We start from the raw sequence: 17,103 nt of genomic DNA on the forward strand, positions 1-17,103 counted from the left end.
TTTTCTCAAGGTACCCCGAGTCAGAGGCTTGGTAAACGTATCCGCAGGATTTTCTGCACTTTTCACATATTTTAATTCAAATGTATCCTCCTCTACTAAATTTCTCAAAAAATGATACCTGACATCAATATGCTTTGTTCTGGAATTTTCTATAGGGGAATTTGAAAATTCTATTGCAGCTATATTGTCACAATTAATCACAGACCCGTTAAATTTATATCCAGCTATTCCAAAATGTGATGTTTCTTCTAAAATTCTTTTTAACCACACCACCTCTTTTGCTGCTTCTGTTAAAGAGATATACTCAGCTTCCATGGTAGACAATGAAACACTTTTGTTTAAATGTTCGCCAGATAATAGGTACTCTGTCAATGTAAATAATTCCCCCCATCGAAATCCTATCGTCCCTATTAGCAGCATAGTCTGAGTCAGAAAAGCCATTTATTTTAATTTCATTTATTGCCGATGGACTTAATTTATAATAATTTGTATATTTTAAATAACCTAAAAGTCTTAATAAACATTGCCAATGTTTTTCACCCTGATTTGCTTGAAATTGAGATAATAAATTAACTGTATAGGCAATATCCGGTCTAGTTTTCCCTGCTATATAGGACAAACATCCCAATAAATTGCGATAAGGTACTTTCTCCATTTCTTTTATTTCTTGGTCCGTTTTTGGACAATCACCTAAAGACAAAATTGTACCTTTCGCTATTGGGAGGGTCGAGTATGGGTATTGATACTTTTTAAAATTTTCACAAACTGTCTTAATATAAGAATTTTGGTGTATAAAAATCCCCCCATTTATTTCTTCAACTTCTACCCCCAATAATTTTTTAGTTCTCCCTAATTCTTTAATATCATAATGTTTAGATAAATCCTGAATTGTTTCCTGAACTATGATTTCACTTTTTCCAAAAATTATTATGCCGTCTACATACATCAATAAAAATACATTTCTGTTTCTTGTATAAACACAGTTACTACATTTAAATTTCACAAAATTTAGACCTTGGAGAACACTATCAATTTCCAGGTAACAATTTCTTCTTTTCCCGGGATTACAAAACCCTGTGGTTGTCGCATATAGATTTCTTCATGCAAATCAGCATAAAGATATGCGTTTTTTACGTCTAATTGGAAATGACTCCAACCTAGGAATATCACCAGAACTGAAAAAAACATTCTAATCAGGGAGAAATTGATGACTGGGGAGAAAACCTGCGAATACGATTCACCTGCCACTTGTCTATTTCCCATCGCAACCAATCTGCTTTTAAACCTGGCAATTTCCCCCTGGGCATTCCTCTTCAAGTCATAGACCCACTTATTGCCAAGTATTGGTTTACCAACTGGCTGGGGAACTAACTGCCACACCCATCTTTCTTGAATCACTTTCATTTCTTCCGACATGGCTTCTTGCCAATGTTTTACTTCTGGGGTTTTTAAGCATTGATTATAGTTTTGGGGAATTAGCACTTCTGACAAATTTGCCTCTGGCTCGGGTTCCATTTGTTCATTAGGGGAATTAAAAATATCAAACAAAGGGTTATAAGGTACATTTTTACTCTTGAAATCAAATAGTTCAGGATTGTAAACAATGTTATTCTCCTTACAATATTTTTCTACATCATTGGGTGACCTCACCTTGTTTTATTTCCCTTTTCATAATAGTAGATATCAGTACGGTCCCCTTTCTTTCTTTTCACTGCATCCCTTACCCATTCAATTTCCTCACAAGGGGTGGGAGCCTTTATTTCATCTGTTTCTTTATCTAAGAGAACTTCACTCATAGGTTTAATAAAAGAATAACCATCCTCATTGTCTACATTCCCATTCAAGTTTGATTTCCCCCAAATTAAATTTTCCCTGAAGTCCACATTGATAGTTTCAAAATTTTTCTTTAGCTCTGGGTCCCAAATTCTGTACCCTTTTGCTTGGGTTGCGTAGCCCACCATTATGCCCTTCCTACTTCTTGAGTCAAATTTCTTTAAATTTTGTTTTGGCATGCCTCTGTAGGCAATACATCCAAACCTCCGGAAATGCCTTACTGAAGGCTTGTTTCCCCAGAACAGCTCAAATGGGGTTTTCCCCCTTTCCTTTAGAACTGTTCCATTCCTGACATAGTTAAAGCATAAGGCGGCTGTTTTGAATTGTAAGTTCATTTAATAATAAAATGATTGGCTTACCCTTTTTCCTGGAAAGCTAAGTTTAATAACTCACCAACTTGCACTCTGAAAACATTAAACGCAATAGATGACTCCTTTTCGGGGGGTTTTTCTAGATTTATTCGATTTATTTACACCACCAAACTTTAACCATATTCTTCGATTCCAGACAGACTCACATCACCTTCCCGCCAACGAATACACAAAACAAAAATACATATTTTTTTAAAGTCTCTTTACTGGTGGCGCCCTCTCTTGACGGTAGGAGCAAACATACTCCCCCGCCTGGACTATCAGTTCAGTCTTCCGTTGGCAGTAGGCAACACTTGGTAATAGGGCGTCTGAATTGTCCTCGTTGGGTCTTGACATCCACGACTCGAACAGCACCATCGTCTCCTGGAAATACTTGAACAACTCTGCCTAGGCTCCATTGCAGAGGTGGGAGATTGTCCTCCTTCACAAGGACCAAATCGTTGACTCTCAGGTTTCGTCTTGGTTTCTTCCACTTGGTTCTTTGTTGTAATTGATTTAGGTACTCCAGGTGCCATCTCCTCCAGAACTGACCTCGGAGATGTTGAATTAAATTCCATCGCTTCCTTAAGCACGCTGGTTGTGAAGGGACCTCTTCTGGAAAAGAAGTCATTGGAGCACCAATCAAGAAATGTCCTGGCGTAAGAGGTTGCAAGTCTTGAGGGTCATTAGACAGAGGAGTTAGAGGCCTTGAGTTTAAGCATGCTTCAATCTGCGTTACCAATGTCACAAGCTCTTCAAAGTTCAGAACAGCTGATTTCATTGTTTTAATTAGAAGCTGCTTGGTCGATTTGATGCCAGCTTCCCAGAGTCCGCCGACGTGAGGTGCCGTGGGGGGTATGAAGTGCCATTTAATGGATTATTGAGTTACAAAGTTCTGCACTTCAACAGATTTGATTAGCTTGAACTGTTCCTTTAGATATGAAGAGGCACCTTTGAAGTTAGTTGCATTGTCGGAAAACATGTTGGTTGGTTTTCCTCGTCTGGATATGAAGCGCCGGAATGCTGCCAAAAAGGCATCTGCTGAGAGGTCCGAAACAACCTCAAGGTGCACAGCCTTTGTTGCCATGCAAATGAAGAGTGCTAGGTAGGATTTTAATTTTACTTTGCTTCGAGGAACGTTGGGTTTGGTGATGAATGGTCCTCCAAAGTCGATGCCAACGTTTAAAAACGCTCTGCCAGTACTGAACCTATTTGCAGGCAAATTCCCCATGAGCTGCTCACTCGATTTAGCTCTGAAGCGAAAGCAGGTTTGTCACTTGGATAAAAGTCTTCCGACTACTCCTCTGCCAGAAGGAATCCAGAATTTCTGTCGAATGCAGTATAAGGTAAGTTGAGGTCCACTGTGCAAATTGACATGATGAAAATAGTGAATGACCAGATTAGTGAGGTGATGGCTCTTAGGAAGGAGGATTGGGTGTTTTTGAATTGGACTCAGGCTCGAATTTTTTAATCTTCCTCCAACTTTGATTATTCCATCAGTGTCCAGAAAAATACCTAGAGGCAGAAGCTTGCTGCTGTTGGGAAGAGGATGTCTCTTCTTTAAGAGTCGAATTTCGGAATGAAACTGTGATTCTTGTACAGTTTGAATAACAATCTTGGTAGCATCATCTACCTCTTTTGATGTTAGCACACCAGTAACTCTAGATGATCTGCAATTTTTGATGAATCTTTGACACCAAGCTATGACTCGGATTAAACGTGAGAATGATGAATACCTAGCTATGATTTCCAAAAAAATAGCTGCCTTGACTTGATGTTGAGACATTAGTAAGAACGGTGGATGACTTCTCCTCACATTTCACGTCTTCTTCAGAGGAAGTCGACAAATCAATTGATGGAAAGTGTAAAGAATCCTGACTTAGCCACTCTGGCCCTGACCACCACAGTTTATGAACTTTTAGCTTGTAAGCTGCAATACCTCGTGAAGCACAATCGGCAGGATTTTCTTGACTCTTCACATGATGCCAGGATGCTTCAGAAGTCATTTTTTGAATTCTTGAGATACGATTGGCAACAAAGATTTTCCACCTGCTGGGAGATGACTTTAACCAATCCAAAACAATTTGGGAGTCTGAGAAAAGAAATGATTTATCGATTTGAATTACCTTTCTCAGAGATTCTAACACAACAACGTGGAGTTCAGAAAGAAGCAGAGCTGCCAAAAGTCTGGGCAAAGTTATCGATTTTACAGGAGCTACCCTTGTCTTAGATGTTATTATTGAAACATGGACTTTTCCGGTTACCAGCTCAGCTCTTAAGTAGAAAACAGCAGCGTATGCACGCTGGGAAGCATCACAAAAACCTACAAGAAGAACTCGCTTTGCTGCAGCATCTCCTGAAAGGTATCTTGGAATCTGAATCTCTGCGAGGTGCTTCATTTGATTCTTGAATTGGGTCCATGCTTCGGAAATGCAGTCTGTGACCGGATCATCCCAAGAGATGTTTTCTCTCCAGATATCTTGCATCATGATCTTCAACTGAATTGTCGTTGGTGACAGGAACCCCGAAGGATCATAAATCTTGGCGATGGTTGATAAGAGTTGCCATTTGGTTGGCCTAATTTCATTAGGTGGACTTATGTTGATTCTGAATGTGTCTTCCTTTGAATTCCATATGATTCCCAAGATTTTCATCAAATGATCCTCTTTTATGTGCAGAGATCCCGAAGAACTTTGTAATTCTGGTGGTAATGATTCCAGCACAGATGATTCATTGGACGCCCATTTTCGAATCGGGAAACCTCCTTTCTTCATGAGTTCGATTACTTGACTTACTAATTTCTTGGCGTCTTGTTTCGAATTTGTTCCTGTTAGAAGATCATCTACATAGAAATCCTCTAGAGCAACTTTAGATGCGTCTGGAAATTGCTTGATTTCATCTTGAGCTAGCTGCTGAATTGTTCTAATGGACAGATACGGGGCACAAGCTGTCCCGTATGTTACAGTGAGTAATCGATACTCTTTTAACTGTTCTTCAGGTCTTTCCCTCCAGAATATACGTTGAAAGTCTACATCATCTTCAGTAACTAGAATTTGCCTAAACATCTTTTCTATATCGCCTGTTAAAGCAATCCTGTGACATCTGAATTTTAACAGAATATTAAATAGCTCATTTTGTAACTTGGGGCCTGTATGAAGAACGTCATTTAAGGATAATTTCGAATCAGTTTTGGCAGAAGCATCAAAGACTACTCGTAACTTTGTAGTCTCGCTCTGTTCCCTAACAACTCCAAAATGGGGTAAATAAAAACACTTAGAAGATGGTTTCGAAAGTTCTGAATTCGGGACAAGTTGCATATGGCCTAGATTTTCATAATCTTGCATGAATTTTACATATCTATCTCTTAACTCTGGATTGCCCTGAAGGCGCTTCTCCAACGAGAAGAATCGTCTCTTGGCTTGGACTTTAGAATCACCCAATGCATTGTCGTTTTTGAAAGGAAGACTTACAACATATCTACCATCACGATTTCTCCTTGTGTGGTCGAGGTAGAATTTTTCAACTTCTTGATCTTCTTCTGAGAGGTTACTAGCATCTGGAATTGACTCAACTTCCCAGAACTTGGCTATTTGATTTTGTAAGTCGAGCAATGCATGGCAATTGATTAAAGACATGACCTTCCTTTCGCTCTGACAGGCTGTGGAAACTTTCCCAGAAAGCAACCAGCCTAACCTGGAGTTTAGAGCAGATGGTTGATTTTTAGTCCCAGATATTTTTCCATACTGAATTAAATCAAAGAATATATCAGCTCCCAAAATCATATCGACAGGACGACTAATAAAAAACGAAGGATCAGCTAACTGAAGTCCATTAATGTGAGGCCAATCGAATTTTGAAACTATGAAATTAGGCAAATTACAAGTGAGTTCCTTTACTACTAAAACATTTACGACAAAGATATCCTGACTAAAATGAGGAGAAAGTTGAAGTTCTACTCGTTTAGTAGCATAAGCAGCAACTTTGTTATCTAAGCCCAAAATAGTATTTTCTGACTCATAAAATGGAAGGTTTAAATTTTTTGAGCATGATTCTGTAATTAGAGAGGTCTGAGACCCGCCATCAATCAAGGCTCGACAGTTTACATATTGTCCTTGACTATTCTTAACTCTAACAATGGCTGTAGAGAGTAAAATTGAATTGGAATCATTCATTTGTCCTGCAAGGCAAAACTGTTCCTGAGACGTAGCCAATGGCTGAACTACATTCTGGTCACTAGTAACAGCTAGATTCTGATTTGAATTACAAACAGGGATTTCTTTAGGACTACTTTGGAACTGGTGAAGTACGGTGTGATGTTTTTGCCTGCAAGCACGACAAGAAGTTGTAAATTTGCATGATGAAACATTATGATTCCCTCGCAGACAATTAAAGCATAACTTTGACTTTTTAACAAAATTCCAGCGATTATTTATATTCATCTTTAAAAACCTCTCACATTTATGTAATGAATGAGATGAAGAACAAAGTTTACATGAGTCATCTGACTCTACAGTAGTTTTAAGGGAATAAGGCTTGTGAGTTACTTTATTTGATTTTTCATTGAGTGGTGTAATTTTGATACCTTGAAGACTTCTGGCTTGCTTTTCAAGAAATGAAAGAAACTTATTTAATGAAGGAAAATCTTTGTCTTCAAGGGTTAATTCCCATTTGACTTTGATAGAATCTTCCAACTTATCTTGAAGAGAAAATACTAATAGAAGTTCTACCAATTGATTGCATTCTAATCCTAATGTTTTAAAATTTCTGAGTACTTCATTACAAATGTCTATCATGGCCCAAATTGATTCTGAAGTAGGCTTAACATTTTTTAGAGAGAAGAACTTTTTGCATTGGGAAAATGCCAATTCTCTCTGATTGTCATACCGATTCAACAGTGTTTCCCATGCTTGTTTATAATTTTCATGAGTTATTGCGAATCCTTTTATTAATCTAGAAGTATCTGAAGTGACAGCATTTTGTAAATACTGCAGTTTTTGAATATCTGTTAAAGATTCATTAGAATCAATTGAACTAGAGAATATAGATTTAAAACTCAACCAAGAGTTGAAATCACCTGCGAATTGTGGAAGATCATATTTAGGAAGATTTATGTTAGAATAAGCATTCACTTTCGATTTATCTTCTTCGAATTGTAGCTTGCTATTAATACTAGTTAAATATGACTCAATTTTTTCCAATGTCAAATCAGCCAAATCTTTAGAATTAGTAAAGTTTTCATATTCTACATCTTCCACAAAGCTTTCCAAAACAGAAAACTCATAATAATTGTCTTCTAACCTTTCTAGACATTTTAATATATTACCTTTAAAGGCAAGAACTTTCTGAATATTATTAGACTCTATTACATTATCAACACTTTCAGAATACCTTTTGATTTCTTTTATCTGAGTTTGGAACACTAATGGTATTTTACTTTTTTCTTTAGTAGGAGCCATCCTTTAAATAATAACCTAATGCAACTATACAACTCAAATACAGATTTCAGAATTAGTTACTATAAATATATAGTCACTCAGAATAATAAACAAATTCTTCGAATTTACTAATTCAGATTTCTTGCATTTCGAATTCACAAGTAATAATAATATTTTTGAATTAACTGACATACATTTCTGGACTTAAATAATAGAATAATAAACACATCAAAAGATTAAGAATTCTTTCAGACGAATTTCGTTTTCAGAATACATATCTAGTTTCGATTATATAAGATCATTAGCGTTTTCGATTCTAGTAAGAATAATAAACATTCTACTTTCCAGGAAATGATCTACTGAATTTAACTCGATTTATGATGCTTACATCCATACATCAACAATGAATAAACAAATCTCGCCGGTGCCTCCATGTTTTGAATTGTAAGTTCATTTAATAATAAAATGATTGGCTTACCCTTTTTCCTGGAAAGCTAAGTTTAATAACTCACCAACTTGCACTCTGAAAACATTAAACGCAATAGATGACTCCTTTTCGGGAGGGTTTTCTAGATTTATTCGATTTATTTACACCACCAAACTTTAACCATATTCTTCGATTCCAGACAGACTCACATCACCTTCCCGCCAACGAATACACAAAACAAAAATACATATTTTTTTAAAGGGTCTTTACTGGTGGCGCCCTCTCTTGACGGTAGGAGCAAACAGCGGCTTCCGCCCAAAATTCTTCCTTTAGTCCAGAGTCTTTCAGCATCGCCCTAACCCCATTCATCAAGGTCAAATTGTACCTTTCTACTACTCCGTTTTGTTAAGGAGTATAAGGGTTGGTTCTCTCTATGCTGATGCCTTCTTTAATTAAATGGGTCTCAAAATTAGAATTTGTAAATCCCCCCCCCCCATTATCAGACCTTATGGCCAAAATTTTCTTGTTGAGAGCTCTCTCTACATGCCTCTGGTATCTAAGAAAATATCTAAAAGCTTCATCTTTTGACTTTAGAAAGTAAATAGTGGACTTCCTTGAAAAATCATCAATTATCGTAAAAATATATCTTTTCCCCCCTAGTGACTCCACCGGAAATGGCCCTGCTAGATCCATGAAAAGAAGCTCCAGTTGTCTTCTAGACCTTATCCCTGGGGTGGATTTAAATGATCACCTTTTTTTCGCCATAATACAAGGCTCACAGTCTGGCCGGTTTTTACCTTTTATATCAAGCCCTTTGACACAGTTCTTTTTTTCTGTTTCCAAAATGCTGTCGTAATTAATATGGCAAAACCGTTCATGCCACAACTCCAGGTCTAATCCTTTGACCTCGGTTACATTTATATTTGGTGGTAAGTCACTACTTTGATTACTTAAAAATGAGGTGGGTTTTACAAAATACAATTTATCAATTAAAAATGCAGAGAAAAGTTTGATACCATCATTGTTAAAAATATATTTTACCAGGATACCACCTTAAAGAAAAACCAAGACTGTCTATCCTGGATCCGGAAAGCAAATTTCGTCTAAGTGTTGGAGCATAATAGACCTCATTCAATGTGATGGTTACTAGCTTACCATCTGTCTTAATTTCGAAAACAATTTTCCCTACCCCCTCGACTTGACTATTTACATTGCCCACAGCTACCTCCATTTTTGTATTTTCAACAGGCTTCAATTCACAAAATTGGTTTCTATCTTTACAGAAATGTGCCGTGGCACCTGTATCCAGTAAAAATACTGGTATTTCTTCCTTCAAATTTGTGTTATTGGCCTGTACTCCTGATACTTTACTGATGGTGCAAAACATTCCAGCCTTAGGGGTACTACTTTGTTTGGAAAAATTACGATTACCTTTATTTTGAGTGTTTGGTTTTCTGCTCCAACACCGACCCGAAATATGCCCCCTTTTGCCACATGTGAAGCAAACTCTTGTTTCAATTTTATTAACATTTTCAACTTTCCGCCCAGTCTGGGGTTTATTTTGAACAGAAAAAGCATTAACACTTGAACTACTATTTCCAAATTTTTTATTTCCTAAAAAATTTTAATCTTCCCTCTTCTGCCAAAAGTTCATCCAAAACATTTGAAAAATTAAATTTATTTTCATCCCACCTATACAGGGCCGATCCTAGCAGGTGTGCAGAGTGTGCGCCGCACAAGGGGCGGCCGCAGGCCGCATCATATAGTTCTTATAATCAAGCAAAATTTCTCACAAGATAACTTATAATAAGTAGAATAAATATGTTGAATTTTAAATGTTCAATTATCAAAGTAACTGCCGATTTCCCGACAGCATAGCATAGTTTAAGAAAAATAGAATGTTAGGGAACATGGTGTTGGTTCATTGTCCATTAATATCTACTCTTAAAACACATGCTTCATTTGGTTACAAAGTTTGTGACAGAACCGGTAATCAGGCATGGATACAGGGGAGGGGAAACGTCCCCTTCTGAAGCATGAAATGGTGCCGTCTAAAAGGAGCACTGAGGGCGGCCCCTAATGTTAACCCCCCCCCCCCCCAAAAAAAAAAGCTTTTATAGACCTAAACAATGAAGACATATTTTATTTATTAAAAAAAGAAAAGCTATACTGATTAGATACTCTCGCAAACATTTCGAACAACAAACTAGATGTAACAAACTCTGTGTTTAACAATCGTGGATGCGTGGAGAGAAAGTGGAAAATTGCAACTCCCTTGAGAGGAACATATATGAATGACGAACTACGACAGTTTTTCTGATTAAAATCTTGAATGAACTGCCCGGTTTCAGATCAGGTAGGAGGACAGGGCCCTTGCCCCGGGAAGCAAATTTAAATGTAGCTCCAAAACGAAGATCCAAAAGGATGTCATGATCTCTTTGACGAAACTAAAGAAGGCTTAAAATTGCGTTTCTGAGACTTTACTTTCGGAAAAATTCGCTGGTTGAACCATCGATCTTAAGGACCCAATTAAGTCTCTGATTCACCTCTTCCACCTTAACTTAATCAAACATAGCCTAAAAATGTTGGGCTCAAAAACCAAAACGTGTTTTCAGATGACAGCCCTTCTTATCATCAAACGTCATATAAAATTGCTTTGGCATTTTTCGAAATTTTTGCAGTGGAGGACCCCGAAATATATTCGCAAACATTACTACCAAAGACAGTCTCAATTAGCGTCTTTAGAGAAACCCCTAATTCCACCCGCTCTCACTTAACGTATTGAAAAACAAACTAAAATGGCGTTTTTCAAGCATCAGTTTCAAGAACTTTTGGGGAAAGACCCTGGATCCCCCTTCTCCAATGCAATCACTATACCTGAAAATTTCGTTTTTAGACGGTTCCGTGGAGCCACAGCTTCCTGCCTAAACTAGCCTGAAATTGACTTCAGTTTCAAAAACACAGTTCGTGAGGGCACACTGAACCCCCGCCCGCTCTTAGTTCCATCGTTATCAAACAATGCTTAAAATACGATTTGGGGACTTATATTTCTAAAGAATTCCGGAGGAGAACTGCCAGGCTTATGTAACTTTTCACGGCGCTAGGGCATATCCATCAACCGTCCAGGTGAGGTGTACAAAAGTCTCTAGTTATATTTTTCAGATATTATTGTTGAAAAATATCCGAAAGATCCGTAGAAGCTTCCCAATTTTGTTAACGTCACCAAAGATAATATAAAATTGCGAGTTTAGAAATATCCGCTTAAGAGCTCCAAAATCCTTCCTTCCCAAAAATAGCCTATAATGGATAACAATTTCGAAAAGTATTTTGGTTCGGAATATTTTAACGTTTCCCCTATTGTTTTCAAATCTACCCAAAAACGGGTTTTTGAAAAAATAGTGCCGAGAAATTACCAGCCTCCAGATCCCCTACCATCACCAAAGAGAGCCTAAATTTGCGTTTTAAACTTATATTTCGAAAACTTTCGATGGGAGACGATTAAATCTCCCTCCCTCTTGCAACGTCAACAAAGGTAACCCAAAATTGTGGGTTTAAAATTTCAGTTTTGGAGATTTTTCGGGAAAAACGCCGATCCTTACTAAGCTACAGTCTTAAAAAATAGCTTCAAATTGATTTCAATTTTGAAAGAATTTTAGGAAAGAACTGCAACATTACTTTCACCTAAAGTCTCGAAAAAGTTCCTAAAATTGCAATATTTGACGTCAATTTTGAAAATTTCTCCATGCACCTTGACTATACTCGACTCTTTTGTCATTGCAACCAAACACAACTAAAGATTAACTAAAAATATTTTTCATACGCCAATTTCGATAATTTTCTTGGAGCAATCCTCCTCCCCTGACACCTCCCCCCCCCCCCCGCTTCCCCTTCTTTAGTCCCTGCTCTGATGTCACCGAAGAAAAACTATAAAATGCGAAAAGTAACGACGCATAAAAAACACAAATTTGCAGATGGTAATCTGTGAATTTGTGCTTTTTATACGTTGTTACTTTTCGTTTCCTTACAACAGCACAAAGGTATTTCTTTATCTTACCATAAAATGCATTTTTACGACTAGTAAATTTTGGTATCAATTACTTTCTTCAAAGACATAAATTGTAATTAAGGAGTTTCTTACAAAAAAAATTTTCTTCCTTTTCATAAGATCATTCTTCTGTCCCCCTCTCCCTTTTTTTTAAATTCGAACTTGGCATAGAAATTTAAAGAAAGATTTATATAGACGTTAAAGATAAGTCAAAATATGCAAATTACTCTTGAGGGGGCGGCACATTAGGTCTTTGCACACGGGCGGCCGACACCCTAGGATCGGCCCTGCACCTATAAATATTTTGTACTATCCCCCTGAAATTTTGATCCAAACTACGTATTAGTTGAAATCCTTTTAATTTCTCATCCATTTTATAGCCATTCTCCTCCAACTGTCGGAGCAAACACTTCAATCGAGCCGCGAACATTCCAATTGTTTCTTTTTCATTAATTCTACTAGAAAAAATCTCCTCCCACAATCCGGCAACACGGGCTAAAGACGGAGGTTCAAAATTCAACTTCAATGACGTCCATACTGCATACGGATCGTCTAAATCCTCAATCAGTTGTTTTAACTCATCCTCTATGTTGAGGTAAATAATTGCCACTGCTTGGCCCCTCCGTTTCTTTATTTCTGCCGAAATACCTTCTTCTAATTTTGTTTGGGTTAGTTCCCATAAATCTCTTTCTATCAGTACCATTTTCATATTTTTCGACCATGTTGCCCAATTGCAGGAGTTAAATTTCTTAATGTTTCGATAATCCCGTTCCATATTTCTGAAAAGTTTTGCAAATTTGTCTCCAACTAAAAAGACATTCGACCGAGCTCTGCTACCACTTTGTTGGCATAATTAAAGTTAAGTTTAAAAATCCAAAGTTTAAGAGATTTAAACTAAGCCAACTTTAACTGGCCGTGTAATGTCAAGTTGGAGACAAGCAGAAAACATGTTTCAGAAAAATACATTTATTAAATATGACTAGAACTGTAATACGATATCCCCATAAAAGAACACCCCAAAATATCACGACAAAAGTGGTTCCAATAAGTAAAAGAAAAATGTCACCAATCTGTCGATCAAGTCAGTGGCCAGTCCGCAGGATTCACATCCAGGAGCACAAAAAGTCTTCCGGATCACACTTCAGGAACGCCCTTAGCAGGTAGGCAACGTTAGACATTTCGAAGATACGGCGAACATATCATGTAGAATTTTCGGAGCTCACTTCCCCGGCAATATCAATTGGCCGGACACAACACAAGTGTTTCTTCACCTGGACTCATTCTAATTCCAGGACTTGGAAAATTTTACTGCTTAAAAGGCAAGGTGAATATTCATCACCATTTATACACCACCAAAAAACCCCGCTAGCACCGCGGGAACCCCCCCCCACACGTGAGCCGAACTAGGCTTCACGATCAAAACAAAACTGGGGATAGTTGAGAATAGAGAGAGAGTGTTGCCACTCGCCTCAATATATATATGTTTCATCAGCCAATGAGATTCCATGTCTCGATGACGTCATCACACTAACTTCAACTGCCACTATCACTCATTTGTTTATTCCACTGCCGCGAATATTCGTACTCCTCTCCATGGCACGTGCGGACAACCAGTGGAATTAATTCGAATCAATCAGGTGACAACTCAACTTTTCCTGAATCAACACATCGAGACATGCAATCTTCAATGGTTGGCGTGGGGGAATTGTTGATTGAAGCGTTAGCACCAACTAGTTGAATTCTACTTTTACCAGACTGGGCTTAAAGTAGGTAACAATTAACTTTAAAATATTTTCTTTAAATTATCGGCTGTGGACCGAGAATAAAAATAAAATAATATTTTATGCCAACAATATATTTTAAGGTGCGGCACATTTCATGCTCAAAACCATATATAGTTGTCCTTTACAAATATTCTAACTCACCCTTTTCTTAGAAGGGGGCGGGGGGTATGAACCTTCAAACTTTGACCTGGACATTTGCAAGCACCAGAATGTAAACATATGGCTCTCCATCATGGGCGCAAAAAGGAGGGAAACAGTGTTGACCCCAGATTAAAAAAAGAGAAAAATACTGCTAACTTTGTTCTGTTGTCTTTATTGTGCAAGTATAAAATATGAGTGTTCGGAAAATTTGGTGTAACATCTGACTGGTGTTACACTGTCATTATATAAATACAGTGACCTCTCACTTATACGCGACCAAAGGGGACAGGGAAATTTTCACGCACAAGTGAGATTTGCGCATAAATGAAACATCCCAAAAATAAGCTTAAATGCAGTAAGTTATCAACACTTATAGTAATACTAATAGTACACTACTGATACTAATGAATAAATACGCACATAATTTCCATTTATGCATTGTAATTTAATAAAAATGTAAAATTTGAAGTTTTACGTTTTGTCATTTTTTATACACTGTACAGTATGTAAGCGAATTCCACAAAACCTGAAAACTGTCGCGTGTTCAGTGTATCAAGAAGGGTACAAATCTTCCGATAAGCAAAGCGTGAATAGGCAATTTAACTAAAACTTGAAAAAATTTTATCGCGCATAAGTGAAAGGTGCACTTTAGGTTTCGCATATAAATGAACAAAAGTTAACATTGTTTTCCAATATTGCTGGCTTGGCCCGTGAGAAAAACGTGCATAAGTAAAAAACACGTATAACAGAGGTCACGTATAAGCGAGAGATCACTGTATTTAGATTAACTTAGCTTATAGCTGAATCATTTGGCTAAGAACATTGTCATTGAGAATTTGCTGCTCATTAACAGAAATGCTAAGGATCATATATTGAGATCTTATTTTAACACAAAAGCTTCAACTACATTTTATTGAAAATTTTGCTGTTGGCTTAGACCCCATGTGACAGTGGTGCAGTCAAAAGGGGGAGGGAGACAGTCCCGCTCCCCAGAAGGCTGAGAACATTATTTCCAGGCCGAGGAGTCGGTCACCTTTCTCACCTTTAGTCACCTTTTGAAAATTTGGTTACTTTTAGTCACCTTTTGCAACTTTTGTCACCTTTCTCACCTTTCTTGAAATGCGTCTTAGGATTTTTTTTCAAAATAATTAAATCTTTGAAAAATATCTGAAAGATATCTTTAACAGTGAAATTAATTAAAAAATAGCCTTAAATATGCCCCCCGCCCCCACACACCTTGTTGTTGTTTAAGAAAAATAGCTATGCTACTGGGAAATCAGGGATTTTTTTTTTATCGCTTGCAATTGCACCCTATGAGCAGAACCAGTCTTTCTATCCCTTCTACAGATGGACTTGCTCCTTATTTTCGGGAATGTATGTTAAAGGAAGCATGTTTATCCTATTATACTTTGAGCTTTGATGAAACTACCAATGTCAAAGACAAAAAAGAACTGCAAGGAACAATAAAATATTGGTCTGAAAGCCAATGTTGCATCACTACAAGGCATCTCAAAACTTTCCTTCTTGGGCAAGGCAGTTGGTGAAATTTGGATTGAGAAGCTGTGTGAAGCACTTACAGAGAGTAATTATCCATGAATAAATGTCTCATGCTTTCCTTTGGATGGTCCTTATGTTAATAAAAAGGTTTTTAGGCTGTTTGACACTATTATCCTTGAGACACGAGAAAAAAGCCTAATAAATATTGCAATATTTAGGTGAAGAAGCATCTAAACTTCTTCTTAGTACTTATAGCTATTTTGATGGTTGGCCTTCCCATTAGGAGGACTTCGAAGAAGTGCAAGCTCAACTAAATGCACCTCATCGCAAGTTCCTGAAACACACAACTACCCATTGGCTTACCCTTGGACCTGCAGCAAACAGACTACTGGACCAGTGGGATGCTCTTCAGTATTAGTTTTTTAAACATGTGCCTTTAAAAAAGAATTCAGCTATGCAATGCAGGTCATATAAAGCTGTTGCAAATATTTTAAAAAGACCTTCTATAAAAGCTGAGCTGCATTTTATCTTTTCATCTGCTGATTTGTTTATGCAGTTCACGAAACACTTTCAATGCCAAGCACCTATGATACATAACCCTTCAAGCGGCCGTGACGTAAAATTCCTTCACCCAGCGATGTATCGAAGAGCGGCTGTGTCGAAAAATTTCGCCATGAATATTCTTCCATAGAATTTTACGCCGCAGCCGTTCTCAAAGCAGAATGTTCAAGGCCAAATTTTTCGACACGGCCGCTCTTCAATACATCGCTGGGTGAAGGAATTTTACGTCACGGCCGCTTGAAGGGATAAATTGTACCAAGAAATAGAGACCATTGTTCAGACTTTTATGGCTTGGATTATAAAAGCCCCTGTCATAAAGTAAGTTGATTTTTTAAACATAGACACGGATAAACTGTTTGCAATTGGTAACAGACTACCTTTTGAAGATCTCGTTATTAGTGGAGAGGTGACAGATGAACTGTCAAAACTGAAAGAAAATGAAAAGGTTATGTTCTAAGAGCTGTTAAAAAGCATTGTGTGACTGCATGCAAGTATGTAATAGAAAAAAGTTGCATATCAAACGGGTTACTGAAAAGTTTTAAATATTTGGATCCAAAAGAGAGAAGTAAATCTAGAAGCTGTAAGGATTTGATAAAGGTTGCCAAAATCATGCCTTTTAATGTTCCACTCGATAAGTTGCAAGATGAATGGAAACTTTTGCAGCTGGAAAAAGATGATGAAGCATCCAAAAACAAAACCATTGATATCTACTGGCAGCAGCACATTTCAAAAAAGGACTTAACTTCCAATGATCTAATGTTTCTAAGATGATAAAAGCTTCACTTGCATTATCACATGGTAATGCTGACATTGAAAGACTATTTTCTATTTCAAAGCACCTTTTTGGTGAAAATAAGACAGCAAGGACTGAAAGATTTTTAAACAGCATACTTGTAGTTAAAGACGCTGTAAAAGAATATCCTCATTTGCTTTCTTTACCAATTGGTCCAGAAATAATTAAATATGCACAACAAGCACACGTAAATTACACAACATACATACAAATACAAAAGTGACGACCAGCAACAGG

The sequence above is a fragment of the Uloborus diversus genome, chromosome 3 (genome assembly GCF_026930045.1).
Source record: "Uloborus diversus isolate 005 chromosome 3, Udiv.v.3.1, whole genome shotgun sequence".
NCBI classification, from domain to species: domain Eukaryota; kingdom Metazoa; phylum Arthropoda; class Arachnida; order Araneae; family Uloboridae; genus Uloborus; species Uloborus diversus.